The following is a 26913-nucleotide window of genomic DNA, read 5'->3' on the forward strand; positions in this document are numbered from 1 at the left end:
TTGAAAGTAAAGGGAATGGGGAATTGGCATAAAAGTAAAGGAAACAGAAATTAAAGTGATGAATCTTAAGAAGCAAGAAATTAAATGGCAGAAACTTAAAGAGCAAGTAATGTAAATTGCAAAAATCTTAAATGGCAAAAATTGTAAATGACTTGAAATGTAAAGGGGATTGGGACTTGGATTTGCAAGAATTAAACCAAGAAAAGTTAAATTGCATCAAACAGAAAGTAAATGGGAATTGGGTTTGAACCAGATTCGAAACAGGAAATTAAATGAACAATTAAAGCAAGGTGCAGAGAATTGAAATGAGAAATTGGATCTCAGGACCCAGAGACTAGAAAACCAAGTCTAGATCTCAATGCCTTCCTAGATCCAACAAGAACAATCTCAAAGGAATTGTAAATTGGAAGGAAATTAAATGAGAAAGCAAGTAGCAAGAAAGGAAACTCAATTTGCAGTGAAATCAAACAAGATCCAAGGTGAGACTGAAACAGAATTCCTTCAATTCTCTAACCCAAGATCCAAGACAAGTATATGTGAAATTGAAAGCAATTAAACTAAGAAATTCAAAAGCACTCAAGCTCCCAAAAACAGAAAAGAAAACTATCTAAAACTCTCTAAAAGGAAGCTCCTCGAATAAATTGAATCTAAGCCTATTTATACACTTTCTTCAATTGATCTTCAAGCCTTGAATTGGGCTTTTGCTCTTGGTGGATTTGGGTTGAAAGAGGCCTTGATTGATTGCTCTTGAAGTTTGGAGAAGAACCCAAGTGAACCAATTGAACCGGAATTGAGTTTTGCAAATTTGGATTCAAAGTTAGCCTCAAAGTTAGGGGGCTAACTTCAAAGCTAACTTTTTCTAGCAGCAAAACCAATTTGCTGCACTTCACGTTGGGGCCAACGTTAGGGGGCTAACTTTGACCCTAACGTTGGCCTTGCTTTGAGTTGGAGTGGCGCCAACGTTAGCCTCCAAGTTAGGGGGCTAACGTTGGCGCAAACGTTGGCCTTCCTGGGAGCAAAATTTCATGCCAACGTTAGCCTCCAAGTTAGGGGGCTAACGTTGGCGCTAACGTTGGCACACCCTGGGGAAGATTTCTTATGCCAACGTTAGCCTCCAAGTTAGGGGGCTAACGTTGGCGCAAACGTGGCCAGCCCTGGGAGGAATTTTGAACTTCCAACGTTAGCCTCCAAGTTAGGGGGCTAACGTTGAGGCTAACTTCAACTCCAACTTCATTCTTCCTGATTCAATTGCATTTGTTTCATTGTCTTCTCTTAGCTTCTAGCCATTCCTCCTCACTTCAATCCTTTTCCAAGCTTTCTTCCCCTATCATAAATCAACCAAACACATCAAAGCTTTGCTTGAAATCATGAGATGATCATTCTATCTTAATATGCATCAATTATGTCATCAAACCTCATGAATTTGCATTAATTTATCTATGGTTGATTCAATCAAAGGAAACATGAAAATCTACCTAAATTGGCTTGCTTAAGCCTCAAGAAAGTGCATAATTCAAGTGAAAACAAAAGAAAAAGACTAGTGAAACTAGGCTAAGATGACTTGTCATCACAACACCAAACTTAAAGCTTGCTTGTCCCCAAGCAAGAAATGAATTATTAGGAAGAGAGAATGAATTGGAAAGAGATGTTCATGCTAGCAGAAAGTTATTGGTAGTTCATGGGGTTTTGTGTGGATATGCAATACTCACTTCTTATTGACTCTTAGGCCTAGAAAGTCTCCTTCAAGCTTCAAGCAACCTACTGCTATGACCTCTCATTATTCCTTTATCCTTGGCTATTACTTTGTTCAAAGCTTTATTTGAGTGTCATGTGTAGCAAGTTCATTTTCTTTTCTGTATACTTGACACATTATTCACCATGGACACTTGGCTCACATTTCCTCTTAAACATTGATGCCCAGCACCTTTTTGGTTACTAAATGCCTTGTAGTTAGGTTGCTCTTGATAGTGGATTTTCAGCTGATGATCCCGGATTAGTTAATCCAAGTCACCGAGTGTTGAAGCACTCCAAAGAGCTTAGTAGTCCAAGCAGATCCTAATACATAGACACCACAGGCATATATTTTTGGAGGTTCAAGCTATTGGTGTCCAGCTTTGTTTCTTTTTTTTGTTTTCTTTGGTTCTGCCATCTTTTGGCTATTTCTTTTCTTTCTTTCTTTTTGTTTTTCTTTTGAACCAAGGATTTTCTTTATTGAGATTCATAGACAGTAGATCACTCTATTCTTAGAAAAAGACATCCTAGCTCTTTATTCACTAACAGTGAGTTTTTATACAATCACACACATACCACCACTTACTATTATTCTACTTCTTTCTAACAGAGAACTATCTCATTTCACAATCAAACATTTCTTTTATTGATTTAGAGATGTAGGGGACAGAACATGCTTTTAGTCAAGTGGAAGTAAACACACAAGCACAAACTTAAACTAGCTTACTTATTTTAAAAAAAAAAAATTGACTCTGTTTGAACTCAATGAACACTTTAGCAAGACACAAGTCAAAGCATTTCTCAACAGCAAGAGTTAAGTATAGATACAACCTATTGGTTTGCAGTTCTTTTGTCCCTCCTTCTGTTGTGCCCCTTTTGAGTTATGATGCATAATGTCTTCAAATGGTGGTTAGTTCCCTGCACAAATCTCAAAAGTTGCTTGCTTCTCAAGCCCTTAGGTGACTGGTTATTATGCAAAGATTGGTTATGGCCTCTTGAACTTACTTTGGTGTGTGAACACCAAACTTAGTCCCTTGCCACTATTTCCCATGCATCAGATTAACCATATGTGGAATCCTTTTTGTCTTTGCTAAAAGTAATAAAACTAAAGATTAAAAAACAAACAATGGCTGAATAGTTTATCTGATTGCTTGGAGCTAGCAAATCTTTATGCAGGGAGTTAGAATGTGCTTTTAAATGAGATTTTGGTGGGACACCAAACTTAAAATCTTTCATTCTCACTTAAATTGTTTTGGTGTGCAACACCAAACTTAGCTCCTTGCAATACATATAAAACTACTCAACCTTTTTATTGAAATAGTTAGGAAGGAAAACTACCTTAGGTTGGGTTGCCTCCCAACAAGCGCTTCTTTATTGTCACTAGCTTGACATCTTGTTCTTTGGTCATGGAGGTTGAAAATCATAGTGCCTCAACTTTTCTCCTCTTACTGTGAACTTCCTTCCAGTCTCCTTTTTGATGATCTCTAGGTGTTCAAGTGAAAGGACCCGGTTCACAGTGTAGTATCCAGATAATTGTGGAGACATCTTCATTGGTCGTGTGTTTAACATTACTTTATCCCCTGGTGAAAAGCCTTCAGTGGGGATCTTCTTGTTTCTCCACCCTTTTGGCCTCTTCTTTTTTCTTTCTCAGAAGATAATTCATGCCTTGGTGGTTCTTTATTTGGGGTGTTGAGGTTCTCATCTGGGGGTTTTGGATCTAGTTCCTCCCTGATTTCTTTGGTCTGTTGCACCATCTCTACTTCTTTCAATTGTGGATTTAGAAGTCTTGGATTTGACTCATTGAATGCCTCCTTCAAGCTTTGATCTCTGGCCTTATCCTTCATACAATCTTCTTCTTGAGTGGGCTCATGCAGGGTTTTAAAAACATGGAATGCTAGGTGCTCATCATGCACTCTCAGCAACAATTCCCCTTTTTCAACATCTATCAATGCTCTGCCCGTAGCTAGAAAAGGCCTCCCCAGGATGATGGGAGTGTCAGGGTCCTCTTCTATATCTGAGATAACAAAGTCAGCAGGGAGAAAGAATTTTCCCACTTTTACCAACACATTCTCCACAACTCCCAGTGCTTGCTTAGTGGATTTGTCAGCCATTTGGAGAACTATTCGTGTGGACTTCAGCTCAGAAATTTTAAGTTTCCTCATTAGAGACAAAGGCATCAAGTTTATGCTTGCACCAAGGTCACAGAATGACTTCTCAATTGTTATGTTTCCTATGGTGCAGGGTATGTAAAAACGCCCAGGATCATCTTTCTTCTCTGGCAACTCTCTTTGGAGGATAGCACTACATTCCTTTGTCATCTCAACAATCTGTCCTTCCTTCAGGGATCTTTTCTTTGTCAGCACTTCCTTCATAAATTTGGCATATAGTGGCATCTGTTCAAGTGCTTCCAAGAAAGGAATATTGATGCTGAGGGTCTTGAATATGTCCAGGAACTTTGAGTATTGCTTATCCTCATTCTCTTTTTTGAACCTCTGAGGGTATGGAAGTTTGGGGATATGTGGCTTCACCCTTTCCTTCTTCTCTTGTAATTGTGTTTCAAGAATGTCCTTATCTCTCTTTGAGCTTTTTGCATTCTTGATTTTCTGATCCTCTTCACTTCTCTCTTCTGTCTCTCCTTGTGGAACTTCTCTGTTGTGTTCTTCCTGATTGATGGCTTTCTTCTCACTTTCCACTATGATTGCTTTACACTCCTCCCACTTTGTAGCTTTTCCTTTATCCCGTGGATGGTCTGAAGTGGTACTAGGGGATGCATTTGATTGCTTCTCACCCATCTCTGTGTTTTGTTTAGCCATTTGTTCCATATGCCTCTCAAGATTTCTGATTGCAGCTTCTTGGTTTTTGATTGTTATGGCTTGATCCTTCCGTGCTGCTTCTTGATCTTGTCTTGCCATCTCTTGATTTTTCATGAGTTTCTCCATCATTGTCTCTTGGTGCTTCATCATCTTTTCTATCAATGTCTCCAAGTTGGAGATCCTTTGAGTGTCTTGTGATGTTTGTGGCTGGTTGTGGGGTGTTGAAGGTTGATGGTGGGTGTTTTGGTTAGTGGTTTGGTTATTGGGTGGATAGTAGCTAGAATTTGAGTGGTTGTTTTGGGGTTTTCTATATGGATTGGGGTTAGTGTTTTGCTGGTTGTGATTTTGGTTGTTTCTTGAGTTATTTTGGTTTGAATTTCGTTGCCATGGTTGCTGATTTGAGTGTGGTTATCTCCCCATCTTATGTTTGGATGGTTCTTCCAGGATGGATTGTAGATGTCACCATAGACTTCATTTTGGCCGGAGCTTTGGTTATGCACATATTGAGGTTGTTCCTGCTGCTGATCTTCTTGGTTTCTTCATTTTGCCCCCATTTGGTTGATGGTTGGCTTGTGTTGACTGCTGCAACTTGGAGGCTGTCAATCCTTTTGGCCATTTGTTCAAACTGTTGTTGAATCTGTTGTTGCATCATCTTGTTTTGAGCCAAAATGGAGTCCACTCCTTCCAATTCTAATACCCCCTTTCTCTGTGATGGTTGGCGGGTTCTTTGATGAGCAAAGAAGTATTGATTGTTGGCCACCATGTCCACAAGATTCTGGGCTTCTTCAGCAGTTTTCATCAGTTGTAATGAACCTCCAGCAGAGTGATCTAATGCCTCTTGAGATTTCAACGTTAAGCCTTCATAGAAATTTTGTAGCACATCCCATTCATTGAACATTTCTGGGGGACACTTTCTGATTAGAGCTTTGTACCTCTCCCATGCTTCATATAAGGATTCGGCATCTAATTGGGTGAATGTCTGCACCTCAGTTTTCAGCCTGACGATCCTTTGGGGTGGGTAAAATTTGGCTAAAAATTTAGTCACCAAATCGTCCCAACTAGTGACACTTCCTTTGGGAAAAGTTTCAAGCCATTGTGCAGCCTTATCCCTTAATGAGAATGGGAACAGCAACAATTTATATGTGTCTGGATGCACACCATTTGTCTTGACCGTTTCACAAATCCTTAAGAAAACGGACAAATGTTGGTTGGGGTCTTCAAGAGGGCCACCTCCATAAGCACAATTGTTCTGCACCAAGGTGATTAGTTGAGGCTTCAACTCAAAGTCATTTGCCTGAACATTTGGGGTGAGGATGCTGCTCCCATAATGTCTGGGATTGGGGATAGTGTAAGAGGCCAACACCCTTCTTGCAGGCTGGGCATTGTTGCTCACTCCCTCTTCACGCACCTCAGCCTCCATGACTTGCAAAAATCACAAATAAACCAAATAAAACATGAGTATTCTAGTGCTAGAATGTGGTTAGAGGGTTAGGTGACACAATGTGTCAAACAGTTAATGTGCTTAGTAAAAATAAAGAAAAATAAAGAAAAAGTGCTTGATCTAAACTACCACCTCACTTAATCATTGTCAATCTAATCAATCCCCGGCAACGGCGCCAAAAACTTGATGGGAATTATTTTGGTTTGAGAAATGAATCTCTCCCAAAACAATACCGATCTAACCGGCAAGTGCACCGGGTCGCATCAAGTAATAAAAACTCACGGGTGTGAGGTCGATCCCACAGGGATTGAAGGATTGAGCAATCTTAGTTTAGTAGTTGAATTAGTCAAGCGAATCAAGATTTGGTTGATTGATTGATGATTTGCAGAATTTAAATTGCTTTGAAAGTAAAGGGAATGGGGAATTGGCATAAAAGTAAAGGAAACAGAAATTAAAGTGATGAATCTTAAGAAGCAAGAAATTAAATGGCAGAAACTTAAAGAGCAAGTAATGTAAATTGCAAAAATCTTAAATGGCAAAAATTGTAAATGACTTGAAATGTAAAGGGGATTGGGACTTGGATTTGCAAGAATTAAACCAAGAAAAGTTAAATTGCATCAAACAGAAAGTAAATGGGAATTGGGTTTGAACCAGATTCGAAACAGGAAATTAAATGAACAATTAAAGCAAGGTGCAGAGAATTGAAATGAGAAATTGGATCTCAGGACCCAGAGACTAGAAAACCAAGTCTAGATCTCAATGCCTTCCTAGATCCAACAAGAACAATCTCAAAGGAATTGTAAATTGGAAGGAAATTAAATGAGAAAGCAAGTAGCAAGAAAGGAAACTCAATTTGCAGTGAAATCAAACAAGATCCAAGGTGAGACTGAAATAGAATTCCTTCAATTCTCTAACCCAAGATCCAAGACAAGTATATGTGAAATTGAAAGCAATTAAACTAAGAAATTCAAAAGCACTCAAGCTCCCAAAAACAGAAAAGAAAACTATCTAAAACTCTCTAAAAGGAAGCTCCTCGAATAAATTGAATCTAAGCCTATTTATACACTTTCTTCAATTGATCTTCAAGCCTTGAATTGGGCTTTGCTCTTGGTGGATTTGGGTTGAAAGAGGCCTTGATTGATTGCTCTTGAAGTTTGGAGAAGAACCCAAGTGAACCAATTGAACCGGAATTGAGTTTTGCAAATTTGGATTCAAAGTTAGCCTCAAAGTTAGGGGGCTAACTTCAAAGCTAACTTTTTCTAGCAGCAAAACCAATTTGCTGCACTTCACGTTGGGGCCAACGTTAGGGGGCTAACTTTGACCCTAACGTTGGCCTTGCTTTGAGTTGGAGTGGCGCCAACGTTAGCCTCCAAGTTAGGGGGCTAACGTTGGCGCAAACGTTGGCCTTCCTGGGAGCAAAATTTCATGCCAACGTTAGCCTCCAAGTTAGGGGGCTAACGTTGGCGCTAACGTTGGCACACCCTGGGGAAGATTTCTTATGCCAACGTTAGCCTCCAAGTTAGGGGGCTAACGTTGGCGCAAACGTGGCCAGCCCTGGGAGGAATTTTGAACTTCCAACGTTAGCCTCCAAGTTAGGGGGCTAACGTTGAGGCTAACTTCAACTCCAACTTCATTCTTCCTGATTCAATTGCATTTGTTTCATTGTCTTCTCTTAGCTTCTAGCCATTCCTCCTCACTTCAATCCTTTTCCAAGCTTTCTTCCCCTATCATAAATCAACCAAACACATCAAAGCTTTGCTTGAAATCATGAGATGATCATTCTATCTTAATATGCATCAATTATGTCATCAAACCTCATGAATTTGCACTAATTTATCTATGGTTGATTCAATCAAAGGAAACATGAAAATCTACCTAAATTGGCTTGCTTAAGCCTCAAGAAAGTGCATAATTCAAGTGAAAACAAAAGAAAAAGACTAGTGAAACTAGGCTAAGATGACTTGTCATCAGTGGGCACCGTTACCATGCTGAGAACCTTTGGTTCTCACCCCATACATATTTCGTAGTTTTCAGATGCAGGTCAAGCGGTACCTCGTTGAGGCATTCTGGGAGGTTCTGTCTGCGAAGGATCCTTGTGTGTTGGGTTTACATTTTGTTTAAGATATAGATATAGATACTATTATATCTCTACTGTGTATATTTTATGGTTTATCCCTTTTAGAGGTTGACTTGAAGAAAAAGGTTCTATAAACTGTGTTTTGAGTCTCTTTGGGGGGTTTTTCTCATGTATATATGTATATATGATCTGGCCAGTTTTAACTTCGCGAGCTGAGTCAGAAGCTTTATTATCTGTATCCTTGGGATTCTTTTCCTATGTATATGTCTTTTACTCATTGATGAGCGGATAATTTATACGCTTTTTGGCATTATTTTTACATAGTTTTTAGTATGATTTAGCTACTTTTTAGTAAATTTTTATTAGTTTTTAAGCAAAATTCACATTTCTGGACTTTACTATAAGTTTGTGTGTTTTTCTGTGATTTCAGGTATTTTCTGGCTGAAATTGAGGGACCTGAGTAAAAATCTGATTCAGAGGCTGAAAAAGGACTGCTGATACTGTTGGATTCTAACCTCCTTGCACTCAAAATGGAATTTTTGGAGCTACAGAAACCCAAATGGCACGTTCTAAATTGAGTTGGAAAGTAGACATCCAGAGCTTTCTAGCAATATATAATCGTTCATACTTTGCCTGGGTTTAGACGATGCAAACTGGCGTTCAACGCCAGCTTTCTGCCCTATTCTGGCGTTAAACGCCAGAAACAAGTTGCAAGCTAGAGTCAAACGCTAGAAACAAGTTACAAATTGGTGTTTAACTCCAAGGAAGACCTCTACACGTGAAAGCTTCAATGCTCAGCCCAAGCACACACTAAGTGGTCCCGGAAGTAGATTTCTGCAGCATTTACTTGTTTTTGTAACCCTAGTAACTAGTTTTGTATAAATAGAACTTTTTACTATTGTACTAGGGAGCTTTTGGGAACATCTTTGTACCATTGTTCACGTTTTGGGAGGTTGGCCATTCGGCCATGCCTACCCTATTTTCTCTTATGTATCTTCAACGGTGGAGTTTCTACACACCATAGATTAAGGTGTGGAGCTCTGCTGTTCCCCGAGTATTAATGCAAAGTACTATTGTTTTCTATTCAATTCATGCTTATTCTTATTCTAAGATATCCATTCACACACAAGAACATGATGAATGTGATGATTATGTGACACTCATCACCATTCTCACTTATGAACGCGTTATTGACAACCACTTCTGTTCTACATGAAGACAAGCTTGAATGTATATCTCTTGGGTTTCCAATCAATGATTCACATTGACTCCCCTCTGACAATGGGGCCTCTGAATCCGAGATTAGAGTCTTCGTGGTATAGGCTAGAATCCATTGGCAGCATTCTTGAGATCTGGAAAGTCTAAACCTTGTCTGTGGTATTCCGAGTAGGATCTGGGATGGGATGACTGTGACGAGCTTCAAACTCGCGACTGTAGGGCGTGGTGACAGACGCAAAAGGATAGTAAATCCTATTCCTACACGATCGAGAACCAACAGCTGATTAGCCATACGATATCTATGCATGGTATTTTTCATCCGAGACGAGCAATCCGACAGTTGATTAGCCGTACAGAAACCGTAGAGGACCATTTTCACTGAGAGGACGGAAAGTAGCCATTGACAACGGTGACACCCAACATACAGCTTGCCATAGAAAGGAGTTTGAAAGATTGGATGAAGGCAGTAGGAAAGCAGAGATTCAGAAGGAACAACGCATCTCCATACGCTTATCTGAAATTCCTACCAATGAATTACATAAGTATCTCTATCTTTATTTTATGTTTTATTTATCTTTTAACTATTAAAACTCCATAACCATTTGAATTTGCTTGACTGAGATTTACAGGATGACCATAGCTTGCTTCAAGCCAACAATCTCCGTGGGATCGACCCTTACTCACGTAAGGTTTATTATTTGGACGACCTAGAGCACTTGCTGGTTAGTTGTGCGAAATTGTGAAAAAGAGTTGAGATTACAATTGTGCGTACCAAGTTGTTGGCGCCATTGAGATCACAATTTCGTGCACCATATTTTTGGCGCCGTTGCCGGGGATTGTTCGAGTTTAGACAACTGACAGTTCATCTTGTTGCTCAGATTAGGTAATTTTCTTTTTGTTTCAACCTTTATTTTGTTTTCAAAAATTTTCAAAAATCTTTTAAAAATTTTTTTCTTCTTTTTTGTTTTTCCAAAATAATTTTTGAAACAAAAATACAAAAAAAATTATAAAATCATAAAACAAAAAAATTTTGTGTTTCTTGTTTGCGTCTAGTGTCAATTTTTAAGTTTGGTGTCAATTGCATGTTTTTAAAATGTGTGCATTTTTCAAAAAATTCATGCATGTATTCTTCATGATCTTCAAGTTGTTCTTGGTAAGTCTTCTTGTTTGATCTTTACATTTTATTGTTTTGTGTCTTTTCTTGTTTTTCATATGTATTTTTAGTTTGTTAGTGTCTAAGCACTAAAAAATTCTAAGTTTGGTGTCTTGCATGTTTTTCTTTTCTTGAAAATTTTTCAAAAAATAAGTTCTTGATGTTCATTATGATCTTCAAAATGTTCTTGTTGTTCATCTTGACATTCATAGTGTTCTTGCATGCATCATTTGTTTTGATCCAAAATTTTTATGTGTTGAGTTATTTTGTGGTTTTTCTCTTTCCTCAGTAAATTCAAAAAAATAAAAAATATCTCTCCCTTATTTTACTCATAAATTTTGAAATCTTTGGGTTGACTTAGTCAAAAATTTTTAAAATAAGTTATTTTTTGTTAGTCAAGTCGAGATTTCAATTTTAAAACTCTTATCTTCTCAAAACTTTTTCAAAAATTAAATCTTTTTCATTTTTCTTTTATATTTTTGATTTTTTTTAAAATTGATTTTCAAAATATTTTTCTTATCTTTATTTCATAATTTTCGAAATTAACACTAAAAATTAATGTTTTGATTCAAAAATTTCAAGTTTGTTACTTTCTTGTTAAGAAGGGTTCAATCTTTAAATTCTAGAATCATATCTTTTAGTTTCTTGTTAGTCAAGTAATCAATTTTAATTTTAAAAAATCAAATATTTTTAATTTTCTTTTCAAATCTTTTTCAAAAATAAATTTTAATCATATCTTTTCAATCATATCTTTTTCAAACATATCTTTTTCAAATCATATCTTTTTCAAACTTTAATTTCAAAATCTTTTCTAACTTCTTATCTTTTCAAAATTGATTTTCATATCTTTTTCAATTAACTAATTGACTTTTTGTTTGTTTTACTATTTCTTATCTTGTTCAAAACCACCTAACTACTTTTCTCTCTCTAATTTTCGAAAATTTCTCACCCTTTTTCAAAATTCTTTTTAATTAACTAATTGTTTCAAATTTTAATTTTAATTTTATATCTTCTCTTAATTTTTGAAAATTACTAACCATTTTTCAAAAAATTTTTTCGAAATTCTCTCCCTCTCATCTTCTTCTATTTATTTATTTAATTACTAACACTTCTCTTCTACTCATAATTCGAACCCTCTTCTCTTCTCTCTCTGTGTTCGAATTTTTTCTCTTCTATTATTCTTCTCTTCTACTTATATAAAGGAACCTCTATATCTGGGTAAAGAGGATCCCTATTATTTTCTGTTCTCTTCTTTTTTATATGAGTAGGAGCAAGGACAAGGACATTCTTGTTGAAGCTGACCCTGAACCTGAAAAGACTCTGAAGAAGAAGCTACGAGAAGCTAAAGCATAACAATCTAGAGAAAACCTTACAGAAAATCTCGAAAAAGAAGTAGAGATGGCCGAAACCAATAACAATGGTTGAGGTGCAAGGAAGATGCTTGGTGACTTTACTGCACCAAATTCAAACTTCCATGGAAGAAGCATCTCAATCCCTGCCATTGGAGCAAAAAATTTTGAGCTAAAGCCTCAATTAGTTTCTCTGATGCAACATAATTGCAACTTTCATGGACTTCCATCAAAAGATCCTTTTCAGTTCTTAACTGAATTCTTGTAGATCTGTGATACTGTTAAGACCAATGGAGTTGATCCTGAGGTCTACAAGCTTATGCTTTTCCCTTTTGCTGTAAGAGACAGAGCTAGAATATGGTTGGACTCTCAACCTAAAGATAGCCTGAACTCTTGGGATAAGCTGGTCACGACTTTCTTAGCCAAGTTCTTTCCTTCTCAAAAGCTGAGCAAACTTAGAGTGGATGTTCAAACCTTCAGGCAGAAAGAAGGTGAATCCCTCTATGAAGCTTGGGAGAGATACAAGCATTTGACCAAAAAGTGTCATTCTGACATGCTTTCAGAATGGACCATCCTGGATATATTCTATGATGGTCTGTCTGAATTGTCTAAGATGTCTTTGGACCATTCTGCAGGTGGATCTATTCACCTGAAGAAAACACTTGCAAAGGCTCAGGAACTCATTGACATGGTTGCAAATAACCAGTTCATGTACACCTCTGAAAGGAATCCTGTGAGTAATGGGATGCCTCAGAGGAAGGGAGTTCTTAAAATTGATGCTCTAAATGCCATATTGGCTCAGAATAAAATGTTAACTCAGCAAGTCAATATGATTTCTCAGAGTCTGAATGGATTGCAAAATACATCCAACAGTACTAAAGAAGCATCTTTTGAAGAAGAAGCTTATGATCTTGAGAACCCTGCAATGGTAGAGGTGAATTACATGGGTGAAGCCTATGGAAACACCTATAATCCCTCATGGAGAAATCATCCAAATTTCTCATGGAAGGATCAACAAAAGCCTCAATAAGGCTTTAATAATGGTGGAAGAAACAGGTTTAGCAATAGCAAGCCTTTTCCATCATCCTCTCAGCAACAGACAGAGAATTCTGAGCAGAGCCCCTCTAGCTTAGCAAACATAGTCTCTGATCTATCTAAGGCCACTCTAAGTTTCATGAATTAAACAAGATCCTCCATTAAAAATTTGGAGGCACAAGTGGTCCAGCTGAGTAAAAGAGTCACTGAAACTCCTCCTAGTACTCTCCCAAGCAATACAGAAGAGAATCTAAAAAGAGAGTGCAAGGCCATAACCTTACTTGATATGGCCGAACCTAGAGAGGAGGAGGAGGATGTGAATCCCAGTGAGGAAGACCTCATGGGACGTCCTCTGGACAAAAAGAAGTTCCCAATTGAGGAACCTAAGGAATCTGAGGCTCATCTAGAGACCATAGAGATTTCATTGAACCTACTTCTGCCATTCATTAGCTCTGATGATTATTCCTCCTCTGAAGAGGATGAAGATATTACTGAAGAGCAAGTTGCTAAATACCTTGGAGCAATCATGAAGCTGAATGCCAAGCTATTTGGTAATAAGACTTGGGTGGATGAACCCCCTTGCTCACCAATGAACTGAATGACTTGGTTAGGTAGACATTACCTCAAAAGAAACAAGATCCTGGTAAATTCTTAATTCCCCATACCATAGGCACCATGACCTTTGAGAAGGCTCTGTGTGACCTGGGGTCAGGCATAAACTTAATGCCACCCTCTGTAATGGAGAAACTGGGAATCATTGAGGTACAGGCTACCAAATTCTCATTAGAGATGCCAGACAAATCTATGAAAAAGGCTTATGGATAGGTAGAGGACGTGCTAGTAAAGGTCAAAGGCCTTTACATCCCTGCTGATTTCATAATCCTAGACACTGGGAAGGATGAGGATGAATCCATCATCCTTGGAAGACCCTTCTTAGCCACAGTAAAAGCTGTGACTGATATGGACAGAGGAGAGTTGATCCTTCAATTGAATGAGGATTAACTTGTGTTTAAAACTCAAGGATCTCCCTCTGTAACCATGGAGAGGAAGCAAGCAAAGCTTCTCTCAATGCAGAGTCAAACAGAGCCCCCACAGTCAAACTCTAAGTTTGGTGTTGGGAGGCCACAACCAAACTCTAAGTTTGGTGTTGAATCCCCACATTCAAACTCTAAGTTTGGTGTTGGGAGACCCCAACAATGCTCTGAACATCTGTGAAGCTCGATGAGAGCTCACTATCAAGCTATTGACATTAAAGAAGCGCTTATTGGGAGGCAACCCAATTTTATTTATCTATGTTATTTTCTTTTTTTTTTAGGTTGATGATCATATGGAGTCACAAAAACAACTGCAAAAAAATTAAAGAAAATTCAAAAACAGCATTAAAAATATCACACCCTGGAGGAGAAACTTACTGGCGTTTAAACGCCAGTAAGGGTAGTAGAATGGGCGTTTAACGCCCAGTCTGGCACCATTCTGGGCGTTAAACGCCAGAAAGAAGCAACAAATTGGCGTTAAATGCCAGAAACAGGTTGTAGCTTGGCATTTAACGCTAGGAAAGGAATAAAAGCTGGCGTTTAACGCCAGAAACAAGCAGCAGTCTGGCGTTAAATGCCAGGATTGCACAATAGGGGAATTTTACACGCCTAAAAGGAGCAGGGATGAGAAATCCTTGATCCCTCAGAATCTGTGGATCCTACAGGATCCCCACCTACCTCACCTTTCTCTCTCCCACTCACTAATCAAATCATACCCTCTTCCCTATATTCTCTAAACCAATCACCTCCAAACCCTTCCCCAAAAACCCCACCTACCTCACTTTAAAATTCAAACACTTTTCCCTCCCAAACCCACCCAATTCCATTCGATCACTCTCCCTCTCTTTCCCTATAAATACCGCTCTTCGGTCTTTCATTTTCACAAATCACAAACACCTTCTACCCCCTTGACCGAATTCACTTTCTCCCTCCATCTCCTCCATTCTCTTCTTCTCCCACTTCTTTCTCTCTTCTTTTGCTCGAGGACGAGCAAATATTTTAAGTTTGGTGTGGTAAAAGCATTGCTTTTTATTTTTTCCATAACCATTTATGGCACCTAAGGCCGGAGAAATCTCTTGAAAGAGGAAAGGGAAGACAAAAACTTCCACTTCCGAGTCATGAGAGATGGAGAGATTCATCTTAAAGATTCATCTTAAAGATTCATCAAGACCACTTCTATGAAGTTGTGGCCAAGAAGAAGGTGATCCCTGAGGTCCCTTTCATGCTCAAGAAAAATGAGTATCCAAAGATCCGACATGAAATCCGAAGAAGAGGTTGGGAAGTTCTCACCAACCCCATTCAACAAGTTGGAATCTTAATGGTTCAAGAGTTCTATGCCAATGCATGGATCACTAGGAACCATGATCAAAGTATGAACCCGAATCCAAAGAATTGGCTTACAATGGTTTGGGGGGAAATACTTAGATTTCAGTCCAAAAAATGTAAGGTTGGCGTTCTACTTGCCAATGATGTAAGAAAATGCACGCCCCTATACTAGAAGGGTCAACTTTGATCAAAGGTTAGACCAAGTCCTCATGGACATATGTGTGGAAGGAGCTCAATGGAAAAGAGACTCAAGAGGTAATCCGGTTCAATTGAGAAGACCAGACCTTAAGCCTATGGCTAGAAGATGGTTGGAGTTCATCCAACGCTCCATTTTCCTACTAGCAACCGATCTGAAGTGACTGTGGATCGAGCCATCATGATCCATAGTATCATGATTGGGGAGGAAGTGGAAATTCATGAGATTATACCTCTAGAACTCTACAAGGTGGTTGACAAGTCCTCCACTTTGGCAAGGTTAGCCTTTCCTCATCTCATTTGTCACCTATGCAATTTGGCTGGGATTGACATAGAAGGAGACATCCTCATTGAAGAGGACAAGCCCATCACTAAGAAAAGGATGGAGCAAACAAGAGAGCCCACTCATGGACCTCAACAAGAGCATGAGGAAATTCCTCATCAAGAAATCCCTGAAATGCCTCAAGGGATGTATTTTCCTCCACACAACTATTGGGAGGAACTCAACACCTCTTTGGAAGGCTTGAGTTACAACATGGACCAACTAAGGGTGGAGCACCAAGAGCACCCCATCATTCTCCATGAGATTAGAGAAGATCAAAGAGCTATGAGGGAGGAGCAACAAAGGCAAGGAAGAGACATAGAGGAGCTCAAGAGCACCATTGGTTCTTCAAGAGGAAGACGCCACCCTCACTAAGGTAGACTCATTCCTTAATCTTCTTGTTTATTTATTTTTCTATTTTCAGTTTTGAGCTTTATGTTTGGCTATGTTTTGTGTCTTTATTACATGATCATTAGTATCTAGTGTCTATGTCTTAAAGCTATAAATAACTCCATGAATCCTTTACCTCTCTTAAATAAAAAATGTGCTTAATTACAAAAGAACAGGAAGTACTTGGATTTCAAATTTTATCTTGAAATTAGTTTAATTATTTTGATGTGGTGGCAATACTTTTTGTTTTCTGAATGAATGCTTGAACAGTGCATATTTTTTATAGTGAAGTTTATGAATGTTAAAATTGTTGGCTCTTGAAAGAATGATGAACAAAGAGAAATGTTATTGATAATCTGAAAAATCATGAAATTGATTCTTGAAGCAAGAAAAAGCAGTGAAAAAAAAAGTAGCAAAAAAAAATGGCGAAAAAAAAGAGAGAAAAAGAAAAAGAAAAAGCAAGCAGAAAAAGCCAATAGCCCTTTAAACCAAAAGGCAAGGGTAAAAAGGATCCAAGACTTTGAGCATTAATTGATAGGAGGGCCCAAGGAAATAAAATCCAGGCTTAAGCGGCTAAATGAAGCTGTCCCTAACCATGTGCTTGTGTCATGAAGGTCCAAGTGAAAAGCTTGAGACTAAGTGGTTAAAGTCGTGATCCAAAGCAAAAAGAGTGTGCTTAAGAACTCTGGACACCTCTAACTGGGGACTTTATCAAAGCTAAGTCACAATCTGAAAAGGTTCACCCAGTTATGTGTCTGTGACATTTATGTATCCGGTGGTAATACTAGAAAACAAAGAGCTTAGGGCCACGGCCAAGACTCATAAAGTAGCTGTGTTCAAGAATCAACATGCTGAACTAGGAGAATCAATAACACTATCTGAAATTCTGAGTTCCTATAGATGCCAATCATTCTGAATTTCAAAGGATAAACTGAGATGCCAAAACTATTCAGAAGCAAAAAGCTACAAGCCCCACTCATCTAATTAGAACTAAGTTTCATTGATACTGTGGAATTCATTGTATATTCTCTTCTTTTTATCCTATTTTGTTTTCAGTTGCTTGGGGACAAGCAACAATTTAAGTTTGGTGTTGCGATGAGCGGATAATTTATACGCTTTTTGGCATTATTTTTACATAGTTTTTAGTATGATTTAGCTACTTTTTAGTATATTTTTGTTAGTTTTTAAGCAAAATTCACATTTCTGGAATTTACTATGAGTTTGTGTGTTTTTCTGTGATTTCAGGTATTTTCTGGCTGAAATTGGGGGACCCGAGCAAAAATCTGATTCAGAGGCTGAAAAAGGACTGTTGATGCTATTGGATTCTGACCTCCCTACACTCAAATGGTGCGCTCTTAATTGCGTTGGAAAGTAAACATCTAGGGCTTTCCAGCAATATAAAATAGTTTATACTTTGCCCCAGTTTAGACGATGCAAACTGGTGTTCAACACCAGCTTTCTACCCTATTCTGGCGTTAAACGCCAGAAACAAGTTGCAAGCTAGAGTCAAATGCCAGAAACAAGTTACAAACTCGCATTTAACTCCAAGGAAGACCTCTACACGTGAAAGCTTCAATGCTCAGCCCAAGCACACACCAAGTGGGCCCGGAAGTGGATTTCTGCATCATTTACTTGTTTCTATAACCCTAGTAACTAGTTTAGTATAAATAGAATATTTTACTATTGTACTAGGGAGCTTTTGGGGAACTGGTGGACGAAATTGAGATCACATCAATGTAGTACTCTTTGTTATTGTATGGAATCATTATTATGGCTCTTGGCTATGTGTGGACACAACTCCGTTCAACTTAACCAGCAAGTGTACTGGGTCATCCAAGTAATACCTTACGTGAGTAAGGGTCGATCCCACAGAGATTGTTGGTATGAAGCAAGCTATGGTCACCTTGTAAATCTTAGTTAGGCAGATTAAATGGTTATGGGTTTCGAAAATTAATAATAAATAGAAAATAAAAAGGGATAGAAATACTTATGTAAATCAATAGTGGGACTTTCAGATAGGCGTGTGGAGAAGCTAGAATCCTTTCGAATCTCTACTTTCTTATTGCTTTCATCCAATCCTTCTTACTCCTTTCCATGGTAAGCTGTATGTAGGGCATCACCATCATCAATGGCTACTTTTAATCCTCTCGGAAAAATGGTCCTATGCGCTGTCACTGCACGGCTAATCGTCTGGAGGCATCACCCTTGTTGATAGCTACATCCCATCCTCTCAGTGAAAATGGTCCAAATACTCTATCACAGCACCGCTAATCATCTGTCGGTTCTCAATCAGGTTGGAGTAGAATCCCTTGATTCTTTTGCGTTTGTCATCACGCCCAGCCTTCAAGAGTTTGAAGCTCGTCACAGTCATTCAATACCGGAATCCTACTCGGAATACCACAGACAAGGTTAGACTTTCCGGATCCCCATGAATGCCACCATCTATCTAGCTTATACCACGAAGATTCTGTTGGGAAATCTAAGAGATATGCGCCCGGCCTAAAGTAGAACGGAAGTGGTTGTCAGTCACACACGTTCATAGGTGAGAATGATGATGAGTGTCACGGATCATCACATTCATCAAATTGAAGTGCAACGTATATCTTGGAATAAGAATAAAAGAGAATTGAATAGAAAGTAATGGTAATTGTATTGAAACTTGAGGTACAGCAGAGCTCCACACCCTTAATCTATGGTGTGCAGAAACTCCACCGTTGAAAATACATAAGTGAAAGGTTCAGGCATGGCCGAATGGCCAGCCCCCTCAATGATCAAAAGACCGAATGATCAAAGACTAAACAGTCAAAAGATTAAACTGTCAAAAGATGTCTAATACAATAGTAAATTATCCTATTTATACTAGACTAGCTACTAGGGTTTACATGAGTAAGTAATTGATGCATAAATCCACTTCCGGGACCCACTTGGTGTATGCTTGGGCTGAGCTTGATCTATCCACGAGTTGAGGCTTCTCTTGGACTTGAACTCCAAGTTATAACGTGTTTTGGGCGTTCAACTCCGAATCATGACGTGTTTCTGGCGTTTAACTCCAGACAGCAGCATGTACTTGGCGTTCAACGCCAATTTACGTCGTCAATTTCCGAATAAAGTATGAACTATTATATATTTCTGGAAAGCTCTGGATGTCTAATTTTCAACGCCGTTGAGAACGCGCCATTTGGAGTTCTGTAGCTCCAGAAAATCCATTTCGAGTGCAGGGAGGTCAGATTCCAACAGCATTAGCAGTCCTTTTGTCAGCCTTTTTCAGAGTTTTGCTCAAGTCCCTCAATTTCAGCCAGAAATTACCTGAAATTACAGAAAAAACACACAAACTCATAGTAAAGTCCAGAAATGTGAATTTAACATAAAAACTAATGAAAACATCCCTAAAAGTAGCTTGAACTTACTAAAAACTACCTAAAAACAATGCCAAAAAGCGTATAAATTATCCGCTCATCACAACACCAAACATAAATTGTTGCTTGTCCCCAAGCAACTGAAAATCAATTAGAATAAAAAGAAGAGAATATACTGTGAATTTTAAAATATCAATGAATATTAATTCTAATTAGATGAGTGGGACTTGTAGCTTTTTGCTTCTGAATAGTTTTGGCATCTCACTTTTTCCTTTGAAGTTTAGAATGATTGGCTTCTCTTAGGAACTTAGAATTTTGGATAGTGTTATTGACTTTCCTAGTTAAGCATGTTGATTCTTGAACATAGCTACTTATAAGTCTTGGCCGTGGCCCTAAGCATTTTGTTTTCCAGTATTACCACCGGATACATAAATGCCACAGACACATGACTGGGTGAACCTTTTCAGATTGTGACTCAGCTTTGCTAGAGTTCCTAGTTAGTGGTGTCCAGAGCTCTTAAGCACACTCTTTTGCTTTGGATCCTTTTTACCCTTGCCTTTTGGTTTTAAGGGCTATTGGCTTTTTCTGCTTGCTTTTTCTTTTTTTTTCTAAATTTTTTTTTCGCCATTTTTTTTCCGCAAGCTTTTTACTTTTCACTGCTTTTTCTTGCTTCAAGAATCAATTTCATGATTTTTCAGATCATCAATAACATTTCTCTTTGTTCATCATTCTTTCAAGAGCCAACAATTTTAACATTCATAAACAGCAAGATAAAAAATATGCACTGTTCAAGCATTCATTCAGAAAACAAAAAGTATTGTCACCACATCAATATAATTAAATTCAAGGATAAGTTCGAAATTCATGTACTTCTTGTTCTTTTGAATTAAAACATATTTCATTTAAGAGAGGTGAAGGATTAATGGAATTATTCATAACTTTAAGACATAGTTACTAACTACTAAAGATCATGAAGTAGAGACACAAAACATAGATAAATACAACATAAAAACCGAAAAGCAGAAAGAAATAAGAACAAGGAATGAATCCACCTTAGTGGCGTCTTCTTCTTGAAGGACCAACAATGTCCTTAAGCTCTTCTATGTCCCTTCCTTGCCTTTGTTGCTCCTCCCTCATTGCTCTTTGATCTTCTCTTATTTCATGGAGAATGATGGAGTGTTCATGATGTTCCACCCTTAATTGTTCAACATTGTGGCTCAAATCTTCTAAGGAGGTGTTGAGTTGTTCCCAATAGTTGTTGGGAGGAAAGTGCATCCCTTGAGGCATCTCAGGGACTTCTTGATGATGAGCTTCCTCATGCATCTCTTGAGAACCGTGGAGGGTCTCTCTTGCTTGCTCCATCATCTTCTTGGTGATGGGCTTATCCTCTTCAATGGAGATGTCTCCTTCTATGATAACTCCAGCTGAGTAACATAGATGGCAAATAAGGTGAGGAAAAGCTAGCCTTGCCATGGTGGAAGGCTTTTCGGCAATTTTGTAGAATTCATTAGAGATGACTTCATGAACTTCTACTTCCTCTCCAATCATGATGCTATGAATCATGATGGCCCGATCCACAGTAACTTCAGATCGGTTGCTAGTGGTCTTGATGGCTCTTGGAGATGAATCTTTCCATCTCCCATGACTCGGAGGTGGAAGCTTTTGTCTTCCCTTTTCCTTTTCTAGAGGATTCTCCGGCCTTAGGTGCCATTGATGGTAATGGAAAAACAAAAAGCTTATGATTTTACCACACCAAACTTAAAATATTGCTCGCCCTCGAGCAAGAGAAGAAAGAAGAAAAGAAGAAGAAGAAGAAAATGGAGGAGAGTGAGGGGAGATGGATTCGGCCAAGGTATAGTAGATGGGGTAGTGTTGTGTGAAAATGAAGTAGAATGGAAGGGTATAGATAGGGAGAGGGGAGAGGGTAGATTCGGCCATTTAGGGTGGAATTGGGTGGGAAAATGTTTTTGAATTTTGAAGGTAGGTGGGGTTTATGGGAAAGAGTGGATGGATGTGAGTGGTGAATAGGTGATTGGAAAAAGAGATTGAGGTGATTGGTGAAGGGTTTTTGGGAAGTGTGACATGAGGAAGAGTAAAATAGGATTAGGAGGTAAGGTGGGAATATAGTAGGTGGGGATCTTGTGGGGTCCACAGATCCTGAGGTGATCCTGTGGGGTCCACAGATCCTGAGGTGTCAAAGAATTCCATCCCTGCATCAAATAGGCATGTAAAATGCCTTTGCACACTATTCTGGCATTTAAACGCCGAGTGGTGCACGTTCTGGGCGTTCAACGACCATGTAAAGCATGTTTCTGGCGTTGAACGCCAGTTTCATGCTTGTTACTGGCGTTCAGCGCCAGCTTTTCTTCTAGGCACATTCCTGGCGTTCAACACCAGAATGTTGCTTATTTCTGGCGTTCAGTGCCAGATTCATGCTCTGTTCTGGCGTTGAACGCCAGCCAGATGCTCCTTACTGGCGTTGAACGCCAGCCTGTGTTTCCTCCAGGGTGTAATTTTTCTTCTGCTGTTTTTGATTTTATTTTTAATTTTTATATTTTTTTCGTGACTCCACATGATCATGTACCTAATAAAACACAAAATAACAATAAAATAAAATAAAAATTAGATAAATAAAATTGGGTTGCCTCCCAACAAGCGCTTCTTTAATGTCAATAGCTTGACAGTGGCTCTCATGGAGCCACAAGGTGATCAGGTCAATGTTGTATAGTCCCAACACCAAACTTAGAGTTTGGTTGTGGCCTCCCAACAACAAACTTAGAATTTGACTGTGGGGACTCTTCTTGACTCTGAACTGAGAGAAGCTCTTCATGCTTACTCTCTTTTGTCATAGAGGGATGGCCATGTGCCTTAAACACAAGGTAGTCCCCATTCAATTGAAGGATTAATTCACCTCTGTTGACATCTATCACAGCTCCTGCTGTGGCTAGGAAAGGTCTTCCAAGGATGATGCATTCATCCTCTTCCTTCCTAGTGTCTAAGATTATGAAATCAGTAGGGATGTAAAGGCCTTCAACCTTTACTAACACGTCCTCCACTATTCCATAAGCTTGTCTCAATGACTTGTCTGCCAATTGTAATGAGAACAAGGCAGGTTGTACCTCAATGATCCCCAGCTTCTCCATTACAGAGAGTGGCATAAGATTTATCCCTGACCCCAGATCACACAGAGCTTTTGCAAAGGTCATGGTGTCTATGGTACAAGGTATCAAAAACTTGCCAGGATCTTGTTTCTTTTGAGGTAAAATTTGCTGAATCCAGGTATCCAGTTCACTAATGAGCAAGGGAGGTTCACTTTCCCAAGTCTCATTACCAAACAACTTGGCATTCAGCTTCATGATAGCTCCTAAATATTGAGCAACTTGCTCTCCAGTCACATCTTCATCCTCTTCAGAGGAAGAGTAGTCTTCAGAGCTCATGAATGGCAAAAGAAGATTTAATGGAATCTCTATGGTCTCTATATGAGCCTCGGATTCCTTTGGATCCTTAATAGGAAACTCCTTCTTGCTTGAGGGACGTCCCAGGAGGTCTTCCTCACTAGGATTTTCGTCCTCCTCCTCCCTTGTGCATTCAGCTATATTGATTATATCAATGGCCTTGCACTCTCCTTTTGGATTCTCTTCTGTATTGCTTGGGAGAATACTGGGAGGAGTTTCAATGACTTTCTTACTCAGCTGGCCCACTTGTGCCTCCAGATTTCTAATGGAGGATCTTGTTTCACTCATGAAACTGAAAGTGGCCTTTGACAGATCAGAGACTAGATTGGCTAAATTAGAAGTGTTTTGTTCAGAATTCTCTGTCTGTTGCTGAGAAGATGATGGGAAAGACTTGCTATTGCTCAGCCTATTGCGTCCACTATTGTTAAAGCCTTGTTGAGGCTTTTGTTGATCCTTCCATGAGAAATTTGGATGATTTCTCCATGATGAGTTATAGGTGTTTCCATAAGGTTCACCCATGTAATTAACCTCTGCCATGACAGGGTTCTCAGGATCATAAGCTTCTTCAGAAGCTGCCTCTTTAGTACTGTTGGATGCATGTTGCCATCCATTCAGATTTTGAGAGATCATGTTGACCTGTTGAGTCAACACTTTGTTCTGAGCCAATATGGCATTCAGAGCATCAATTTCAAGAACTCCTTTCTTCTGAGGTATCCCATTATTCACGGAATTCCTCTCAGAAGTGTACATGAATTGGTTGTTTGCAACCATGTCAATGAGTTCTTGAGCCTCTTCAGGCATTTTCTTTAGGTGAATGGATCCACCTGCAGAATGGTCCAATGACATTTTCGAAAATTCAGACAGACCATAATAGAATATATCTAATATGGTCCATTCTGAAAACATGTCAGATGGACATCTTTTGGTCAGCTGCTTGTATCTTTCCCAAGCTTCATAGAGGGATTCACCATCTTTTTGTTTGAAGGTTTGAACATCCACTCTCAGCTTGCTCAGCTTTTGAGGAGGAAAGAATTTATCCAAGAAGGCTGTGACCAACTTATCCCAGGAGTCTAGGCTATCCTTAGGTTGTGAATCCAACCATATTCTAGCTCTGTCTCTTACAGCAAAAGGGAAAAGCATGAGTCTGTAGACTTCAGGATCAACTCCATTCGTCTTTACAGTCTCACAGATCTGCAAGAACTCAGTTAAAAACTGATAAGGATCTTCAGATGGAAGTCCATAAAACTTGCAGTTTTGTTGCATTAAGGCAACTAGCTGAGGTTTCAGCTCAAAGTTGTTGGCTCCAATGGCAGGAATGGAGATGCTTCTTCCATCAAATTTGGACGTTGGCTTTGTGAAGTCACCAAGCATTCTCCTTACATTATTATTATTTTCGGCTGCCATCTCCTTCTCTTGTTCTAATGTTTCTGAAAGGTTACCTTTAGATTGTTGTAACTTAGCTTCTCTTAATTTTCTCTTCAGAGTCCTTTCAAGTTCAGGATCAATTTCAACAAGAGTGCCTTTTTCCCTGTTCCTGCTCATATGAAAGAGAAGAAAACAAGAAAAGAAGAGGAATCCTCTATGTCACAGTATAGAGATTCCTTTATGTTAGTAGAAAAAGAAAGGGAAGAAGAATGAAGAAGAGTGGGTTCGGATTTTTTTTAGATGAAGAGAGATGAAGAGAAGTGTTAGTAAATAATTAATTAAATAGAATAAGAAAAGAGATGGAGAATTTCGAAAATAATTTTTTAAAAAAAAGGGTTAGTAATTTTCGAAAATTAAAGATAAAATATAATTAAAATTAAAACAAGAAACAATAAGAATTTTAAAAAAAAAGATGAGATATTTTCGAAAATTAGAGAGGAAAAAGTAGTTAGGTGGTTTTGAAAAAGATAGGAAACAAACAAAAAGTTAGTTAGTTGATTGAAAAAGATTTGAAATCAAATTTTAAAAAGATAAGAAGATAAGAAGTTAGATAAGATATTTTGAAATCAAATTTTGAGAAAGATAAAAAATTTTTGAAAAAGATATGATAAAAGATAAAAAGATTTAATTCAAAAATTTGAAATTACTTACTTCACAAACAAGAAATTACAAGATAAGATTCTAGAACTTAAAGATTGAACCTTTCTTAACAAGAAAGTAACAAACTTCAAATTTTTGAATCAATCACATTAATTGTTAGTGAATTTTTGAAAATATGATATAAAGATAAGAAAAAGATTTTGAAAATATTTTGAAAAAATTTTTTGAAATTTTCGAAAAATAGAAAAAAACGAAAAGGATATAATTTTTGAAAAAGATTTTGAAAAGATAAGATTTTTAAAATTGAAAATTTGACTTGACTTGTAAGAAACAACTAATTTTGAAAATTTTTGACCAAATCAACCCAAAATTTCGAAAATTTGGAGAGAAAAAGGAAAAGATATATTTTTGATTTTTGAATTTTTAATTATGAGAGAGAAAAACACAAACATGACCCAAAACATGAAAATTTTGGATCAAACACTTAATGCATGCAAGAACACTATGAATGTCAAGATGAACACCAAAAACACTTTGAAGATCATGATGAACATCAAGAACATAATTTTGAAAAAATTTTTTGATGCAAAGAAAACATGCAAGACACCAAACTTAGAAATCTTTAATGCATGGACTCTAACAAACAAAAAATGCATATGAAAAACAACAAACAACACAAAAAAAAGAAAACATCAAGATCAAACAAGAAGACTTGTCAAGAACATCTTGAAGATCATGAAGAACACTATGAATGCATGAAATTTTCGAAAAATGCAAGACAAATTTTTAAAGCATGCAATTGACACCAAACTTAAAAATTGACTCAAGACTCAAACAAGAAACACAAAATATTTTTGGTTTTTATGATTTTATGATTTTTTTGGATTTTTATTAATTTTTTCGAAAATATTTTTGGAAAAAACGAAAAAAGAAAAGAAAAATTTTGAAAAAGTTTTTGAAAAGAAAATTACCTAATCTGAGCAACAAGATGAACCATCAGTTGTCCATACTCGAACAATCCCCGTCAACGGCGCCAAAAACTTGGTGGACGAAATTGTGATCACATCAATGTAGTACTCTTTGTTATTGTATGGAATCATTATTATGGCTCTTGGCTATGTGTGGACACAACTCCGTTCAACTTAACCAGCAAGTGTACTGGGTCATCCAAGTAATACCTTACGTGAGTAAGGGTCGATCCCACAGAGATTGTTGGTATGAAGAAAGCTATGGTCACCTTATAAATCTCAGTTAGGCAGATTAAATGGTTATGGGTTTCGAAAATTAATAATAAATAGAAAATAAAAAGGGATAGAAATACTTATGTAAATCAATAGTGGGAATTTCAGATAGGCGTGTGGAGATGCTAGAATCCTTTCGAATCTCTACTTTCTTATTGCCTTCATCCAATCCTTCTTACTCCTTTCCATGGCAAGCTGTATGTAGGGCATCACCATCATCAATGGCTACTTTTAATCCTCTCGGAAAAATGGTCCTATGCGTTGTCACTGCACGGCTAATCGTCTGGAGGCATCACCCTTGTTGATAGCTACATCCCATCCTCTCAGTGAAAATGGTCCAAATGCTCTGTCACAGCACGGCTAATTATCTGTCGGTTCTCAATCAGGTTGGAGTAGAATCCCTTGATTCTTTTGCGTTTGTCATCACGCCCAGCCTTCAAGAGTTTGAAGTTCGTCACAGTCATTCAATACCGGAATCCTACTCGGAATACCACAGACAAGGTTAGACTTTCCGGATTCCCGGGATCCTACTCGGAATACCACAGACAAGGTTAGACTTTCTGGATCCCCATGAATGCCGCCATCTATCTAGCTTATACCACGAAGATTCTGTTGGGGAATCTAAGAGATATGCTCCCGGCCTAAAGTAGAACGGAAGTGGTTGTCAGTCACACGCGTTCATAGGTGAGAATGATGATGAGTGTCACGGATCATCACATTCATCAAGTTGAAGTGCAACGTATATCTTAGAA

General features: G+C 38.2%; 1 non-coding gene and 1 pseudogene across 1 annotated transcript; both read right to left on the bottom strand.

The window, feature by feature from the left end:
- The window catches only part of LOC130966206 (probable NAD(P)H dehydrogenase (quinone) FQR1-like 1), a 37699-nt pseudogene that overhangs the window by 5357 nt on the left and 5429 nt on the right, over nucleotides 1-26913 (bottom strand).
- Nucleotides 12234-12337, bottom strand: LOC130971046 (small nucleolar RNA R71). Its single transcript, XR_009082282.1, has one exon. It is a non-coding gene; the product is annotated as a small nucleolar RNA R71 (small nucleolar RNA).

The sequence above is a fragment of the Arachis stenosperma genome, chromosome 3 (genome assembly GCF_014773155.1).
Source record: "Arachis stenosperma cultivar V10309 chromosome 3, arast.V10309.gnm1.PFL2, whole genome shotgun sequence".
In the NCBI taxonomy this organism is placed as follows: domain Eukaryota; kingdom Viridiplantae; phylum Streptophyta; class Magnoliopsida; order Fabales; family Fabaceae; genus Arachis; species Arachis stenosperma.